This window comes from Heteronotia binoei, chromosome 4 (genome assembly GCF_032191835.1).
Source record: "Heteronotia binoei isolate CCM8104 ecotype False Entrance Well chromosome 4, APGP_CSIRO_Hbin_v1, whole genome shotgun sequence".
NCBI lineage: Eukaryota > Metazoa > Chordata > Lepidosauria > Squamata > Gekkonidae > Heteronotia > Heteronotia binoei.
This window is the reverse complement of record NC_083226.1, coordinates 176,203,364-176,210,602: the sequence shown is the minus strand read 5'-3', so window position 1 is coordinate 176,210,602 and position 7,239 is coordinate 176,203,364.

The following is a 7,239-nucleotide window of genomic DNA, read 5'->3' as shown; positions in this document are numbered from 1 at the left end:
CTCTGTAATTTAGTAATTCAGTACACCTTCTGGTGTGTGGCATATGCAAATGAGTTGTGCTAACGAGCTCCAGCACCTCTTTTTTTCCTATGAAATGGCCCCTGCTTGTCTGGATCAGAAAGGAGAACTCCCGGATTTGTGATCCCTTCAGGTTTGACAAAGAATTCCCTGTTTTGATTTGACTCCTCCCTTGCGCACACTGAAACTGCGAGTCTTCATTTCCGTGCCGTCTTCTGTTTCCTCGTTTCTGCTTTTCAAGTAAAATGTACACATTTCCCAACCCTATTTGCTGACAAATGTGTACAAATGGGTGCTCTCGTATAAATCAAAGCCATCAGCCGCGAAAGTGGGTTGAACAAAAAGAGGGTTACGATGGAAATGAAAACAGGCCGATTCGTCCCTCAATCCAAGTGGTTCCTTTTTTATTATTTTATTTTTTTTGATTTCTCATTCCCTGTGGTGATTACAGATAGTGCTCTTAGGCCAGTCGAGGGAAAGTTTATTGTTTCCCTCCCTTTTTAAATACTCTATAAAGAACTCTATCGTTCATAATAGCTTTGTTTACTGCGTGGTACAGCATGTTCTAATTACCACCTCTGCCTCAGTAACCATACGGTTTATGTTCTCCCACTCATCAGTTATTTTTATGCCCCCTACAGAAAATGATGAGAACATTAATAAGAATAATTCTTTCAGTGGAACGTTTTTTGGGTAAAATGAGGAGAAATACAGAGGGGAAAGCAGTGAAGTGGAATCACCAGACATACGGGTAATATGGTGCTTTGTTTCCGTCATTCCACACGCTTCCCTTTGTGGGAGGATTTGATGATCCAGTTTTGATACTGAAGAAGAGGAATTGCAGATTTATACCCCGCCCTTCTCTCTGAATCAGAGACTCAGAGCGGCTTACAATCTCTTTTATCTTCTCCCCCCACAACAGACACCCTGTGAGGTGGGTGGGGTTGAGACGGCTCTCACAGCAGCTGCCTTTCAAGGACAACTCCTACGTGAGCTATGGCTAGCCCAAGGCCATTCCAGCAGGTGTAAGTGGAGGAGTGGGGAATCAAACTCGGTTCTCCCAGATAAGAGTCCATGCACTTAACCACTACACCAAACTGGCTCTCTGGACTTAACATCTACAAAGGCTACATGACTGGGTGGCTCAGGTGCTGTTTGCTAGGGATGCCAGCCTCCAGGTAGGACCCAGGGGTCCTCTGAAATTATAGCTCCTCTCCAGACTACGGAGATGAGTTCTCATGGAGAAAATGGATGCTTTGGAAGCTACACCCCCCCCCTCCACAGCCTCCACTGGTGGCCAGGGAAAACCTGGGAAGCCTACTTTTGTTGACTCCATTTTGTTTCCAGTGCAGTTCTTGAGACACTGCTGACCATTAGGAACAAAATTTGGGGAGCGTAATGCTCGCTCCATAAAGTCCACAGATAGTTGGAAACAAGTAGTAGTTACTACTGCCACACAGTTTTGCCCAAAGTCCATTTAATTTTTAATATTTGCCATGCATATACAGATATTGCAGGTAATGATTTGAGGTCATTACACCCATTGGTTTGGTAATTAAATAAATTTCTGCAAACATGGGGTTCTACTGGGTTTTCAGAATCCTAAATATGTGGAGGGGGTTTCCATCAGTACAGAGATTAGCCCTTGGCTATTAGATACAGTGGTTATTAACCGGGCTTTTTTTTTGTAGTAGGAACTCCTTTGCATATTAGGCCACACACCCCTGATGTAACCAATCCTTTAAGAGCTTACAGGTCTCTTAGTACAGGGCCTACTGTAAGCTCTTGGAGGATTGGCTACATCAGTGGGGTGTGGCCTAATATGCAAAGGAGGTCCTGCTAGAATTCCTTACAACGCTCTTCCCCCAGGGCCTACTGTCAGCTCCAGGAGGATTGGCTACATCAGGAGGGTGTGGCCTAATAGGCAAAGGAGGTCCTGCTAGAATTCCTTACAGGGCTCTTCTCACAGGGCCTGCTGTAAGCTCCAGGAGGATTGGCTACATCAGGGGTGTGTGGCCTAATAGGCAAAGGAGGTCCTGCTAGAATTCCTTACAGGGCTCTTCTCACAGGGCCTGCTGTCAGCTCCAGGAGGATTGGCTACATCAGGGGTGTGTGGCCTAATAGGCAAAGGAGGTCCTGCTAGAATTCCTTACAGGGCTCTTCTCACAGGGCCTACTGTAAGCTCTTGGAGGACTGGCTACATCAGTGGGGTGTGGCCTAATATGCAAAGGCGTTCCTGCTACAAAATAAGGCCTGGTTAATATCACTATTAGCATTTATTTATTTATTTATTCCGGGATTTATATCCCGCCCTTCCCACGAGTGGCTCAGGGCGGCTTACAACAACCAATAAAACAATAAAATCGGAACAAAGTAATTACATTTATCAAGCATTTAAAAACCTAAAAACCTTAAAATTTTAGCATTAAAACTATACAGTAATCACAGAGATCTAGAAAGCTACATTTATCCAGTCAGGCGTAGGCTAACCGGAAGAGGGTCGTCTTACAGGCCCTGCGGAACTGAGTAAGATCCCGCAGGGCCCTCACCTCTTCCAGTAGCTGGTTCCACCACATAGGGGCCATTGTAGAAAAGGCCCTGTCTCTAGTTGTCTTGAGACGCACTTCCTTGGGCCCGGGGATGTTGAGAAGATTTTGAGTCCCAGACCTCAGTACTCTCTGGGGAACGTGTGGGGAGAGACGGTCCCTCAGGTAGGCAGGTCCCAGGCCATATAGGGCTTTAAAGGTAATAACCAGCACCTTAGCATGCTGTTAATTGTTGTGTGTAAGTTTAGATACACGAGCTTGTGCGTAAACACACACACACACACACACACAGAGATGGGTACCTTTCTATCTATATCCAGGGCAAGAGAAAGAAAGGCTCATAACCCATATGTAATATATTCACACATATGAGGATATGCGGAGATGTCTTTGTAGATTTCAGAAAATAATTGTAAAATTGCCAGCATATTTTATTCTTCCTCGGTAATAATGCAACAGCAAATGAATTACCATAAATAAGGCCCGACAGCTTCACAGATAGGTGCATAAAGTTGTCCTCGGTTTCCTACCAGATCTGACCTTGGAACGCCGAATGCTTTACATCTGTGATGATTCTATCTGCCTCTTGATGAATCACAACTCTTGCTTATGTTTAATCACTGCTGATAGGGAAAAGGTTGACAGCTAGTTGGGGAGAAACGCTCAGCCACTAAATCCAGATATTCAGGATGAAAAACACACACACACACATAATGCGTCATTCGTATTCCTGATATGCATAGAGAGACAGAATTATCTCAACTCTATCTCTAATTGGGACTGTAGAGGGCATCTAGTCTGCCCTCAAAGTCTTTCCGCTGCAAACTCTCTATGTAGACTGGGGGGGGGGCAAGATTTGTGTCCAGTAGCCCTCTAGAAACCAACAAGATTTCCAGGATATAAGTTCCCGAGACTCCATTCTTCATCAGATACCAGTTTTGACAAGGGAAGGGCACGAACCGAATCACGAAGCGAAATTTGTCATGGAGTTGGCCCCATTTGTGGTTCGCGAACCGAAGTTTGTGACTGGTCTACATTTACAAACTTCGGCAGACTTTTAAAGCAGTTCATGGAGGTTCGTGGATAGAGCAGAAAGCAGAGGTTTGAGCAGGAAGAAGAAGAAGATGGTGGTGGTAATGATGATGATTGATGATGATGATTGGATTTATACCCTGCCCCTCACTCTGAATCTCAAGGTGCTTTCACACTAGACATTTGGCCCGACCTAGGAATGCCTCACACTCGATTTACATGCACACGTTCACACAAGCACATCTGCCCTCCGAACCCAACCCGTTACCACCCTGTCCCCAGACGCCTCCTATTTGCAGTAAAAAGCTACCCGGATCTTCCCTGTAGCTTCTTATGATTCAGATGTAAGTCGCATAATCCCTTGCTGTCTGAATGCCCCGAGATGACTCATGGGCGGGAGAGCCGTGTGGTTGCGCCAAGCCGTTTACAGCACTGCCGGATTTTTTTTTTTTTACAAGGCCCTCTCATAAACCACCCTTTCAGCAGTGGTCGGTACCTAAGCCGCACTAGCCGTGTGAATGCACAACCACCGACGGCTGCCAGGATCCTGCTGCTTCAACAGCGGTCCTCTGATCCCTCTAAAACAGATCTGACTGGATCGGGGGGTTTCGCCTCGGGATACTACCACATCAATTTCCCAGTCTGAAACCACCCTCAGAGTCTCAGAATGGCTTACAATCTCCTTGACCTTCCTCCTCCACAACAGACACCTTGTGAGGTAGGAGGGGCTGAGAGAACTCTGACAGAAGCTGCTCTTTCAAGGACAGCTCTGCAAGAGCTATGGCTGACCCAAGGCCATCCCAGCAGGTGCATGTGGAGGAGTGGGGAATCAAACCCGGTTCTCCCAGATAAGAGCCCGCACACTTAACCACTACACCAAACTGGGTCTCTTAGACCCTTTAAACCCCTGCTCTTCCAGGGACATAGTGGAGGAGGCATTCCTGTAGATACGTTGGTCCCAGACTGCTGAAGGTCATAACCATAACCTCTCTTCTTTTGTACCCCAGATGTTGCTTATTCCAACAGTCATGAATTTGCTCAGCAGAACAAAAGGACTACCCACCTGAACCTATGTAAACGAAAAGGTAAAGGTAGCCTCTTGTGCAAGCACTGAGTCGTTACCAATCCATGACATTTTCTTGGCAGGATTTTTAAATGAGATGGTTTGCCCTTGCCTTCCCTAGTCATCTACACTCCCCACCCCCTCCCTCAGCAAACTGGGTACTCATTTTGCAGACCTTGGAAGGATGGAAGGCTGAGTCAACTTTGAGGCAGCTACCTGAACCCCTGCTCTTCCAGGGACATAGTGGAGGAGGGTTCTGCCGGGATCGAACTCAGATCGTGAGCAGAGCTTGGACTATAGTACTGCAGCTTTAACCCTCTGCGCCACGGAAAGCACTCTACAATTAAAGAGAGCATTCAAAGAAGGTCTGGGGCCTGCATATCTTTGTTTAGTTTATTTATGATTTATATCCCGCCCTTTCCTCCAAGTGGCTCAGGGCGGCTCACAACATAAAATCCAACATAAAAATATTAAATTTAAGCATTTAACACAGTTTAAACATTTAAAACATTAGGGATAGCCTAAATCTAGAAGAGCTACATTTAGTTTCCTGTGCCAGTTAGTTATAAGCCAGCCAGAAGAGGGTTGTCTTACTGCGCAAGGTCCCGCAGGGTCCTCACCTCTTCCGGCAGCTGGTTCCACCAGGAAGGGGCCATAACAGAGAAGGCCCTGTCCCTAGTAGATTTTAGGCGGGCTTCCTTTGGCCCGAGGATAATGAGAAGATTTTGGGTTCCCGATCTCAGTACTCTCTGGGGAACGTGTGGGGAGAGACGGTCCTTCAGGTAGGCAGGTCCTAGGCCATATAGGGCTTTAAAGATAATAACCAGCACCTTGTACCGGACTCGGTATATTATTGGCAGCCAGTGCAGAACCCGGAGCCCCGGCCGAATGTGCTCCCACTTCTTCCCATAGTGCCCCCCCCCCAGGTTCTGAGGTCAGCTGCACATCTTCTTGTAATCCCTGGTCCTAAGGATACCCAACTGGCTTCAATAAGGGCCAGGGCCTTTTTGGTCCAAGCCCCCATCTGGTGGAATGAGCTCCCACTGGAGATCCAGGCCTGTAAGATGGAGTTCTTCTGCCTGGCTTTCAGTTGATCCAGCAGGTGTCCCCTAAAGTCATTGCTCCCCCCAGCACCTTATCACCACCTAGGGTTGCCAGGTCCAATTCAAGAAATATCTGGGGACTTTGGGGGCGGAGCCAGGAGACATTGGGGGCGGAGCCAGGAACAAGGGTGTGACAAGCATAATTGAACTCCAAGGGAGTTCTGGCCATCACATGTGGAGTTCTGTAGCTCCGTTGTAGCTCCACACCTATGGAACCAGCTCCCGGAAGAAGTGTGGGCCCTGCGGGACTTTGAACAGTTCCGCAGGGCCTGCAAGACCATCCTCTTCGGTGAAGCCTTCATCAACTTCACTGACTAAAAGACTGAGAGACTGCTTAAATGATTCTTACCATCTGCTGGAATAGCACCAAGATGTTAATTTTATTGTTTTATTGTTTTTAGAATTTTAATTAAATTGTTAGCTATTGTTTAAATCATTGTATAACTCACTGTATTGACTGATGTTGTTAGCCGCCCTGAGCCTGCCTCGGCAGGGAGGGTGGGATATAAATAAAATGATTGATTGATTGATTGACATTTAAAGGGACAGCACACCTTTTTAAATGTCTTCCTTCCATAGGAAATAATGAAGAATAGGGGCACCTTCTTTTGGGGCTCATAGAATTGGACCCCCTGGTCCAATCGTTTCAAAACTTGGGGAGTACTTTGGGGAGAGGCACTAGATACTATACTGAAAATTTGGTGCCTCTACCTCAAAACACAGCTCCCCCAGAGCCCCCGAAACCTCCAGATCAATTCCCCATTATACCCTATGAGAATCGATCTCCACATAGGGAATAATGAAGTGCTCAGCAGACGTTTCCCTCCCCTTTCTCTCCCCCCCACCCCGTTTCTGGCAACTCTGAAGGGGGATTGGCCTCTCTACTCATGAGTTGCTGCCAGCTTCTTCACAGCAACACAGACACTCCATCCCAAGAGGAAGCCTTTCAATCGGAGTCTGAAGCCTCCGGAGGTGGAAAGGCACATGGTCCTCTGGGGGCGGGGCTTCCCCCACCGGCCAGCTGACTGGGGGCGGGAAGGAGTCTGGGAAAGCAGAAGAACCCCTGCTGGGACCTGGGGATTGGCACCACCTTACCATCTAGGTGCTTAAGTTATGTTGAATACTACTTTGATAATTCTGTAATTCTACAGATTCTGTAATTATGATATTGTCTAGTCTGGATGTGGTTTGTTTAATGTTTCTGTAAGGTTTTAATAAGGTAGCCCTGTGGCTCAGAGCAGTAAAGCTATAGTACTGCAGTCCAAATCTCTGCTCACAACCTGAGTTTGATCCCAGCAGAAGCTGGATTCAGGTAGCCGGCCCAAGGCTGACTCAGCCTTCCATCCTTCCGAGGTCGGTAAAATGAGTACCTAGCTTGCTGGGGGCGGGGGACGTGTAGATGGCTGGGGAAGGCAATGGCAAACCACCCCGCAAAAAGTCTGCCATGAAAACTGTAACAAACCACATTAAACAAACC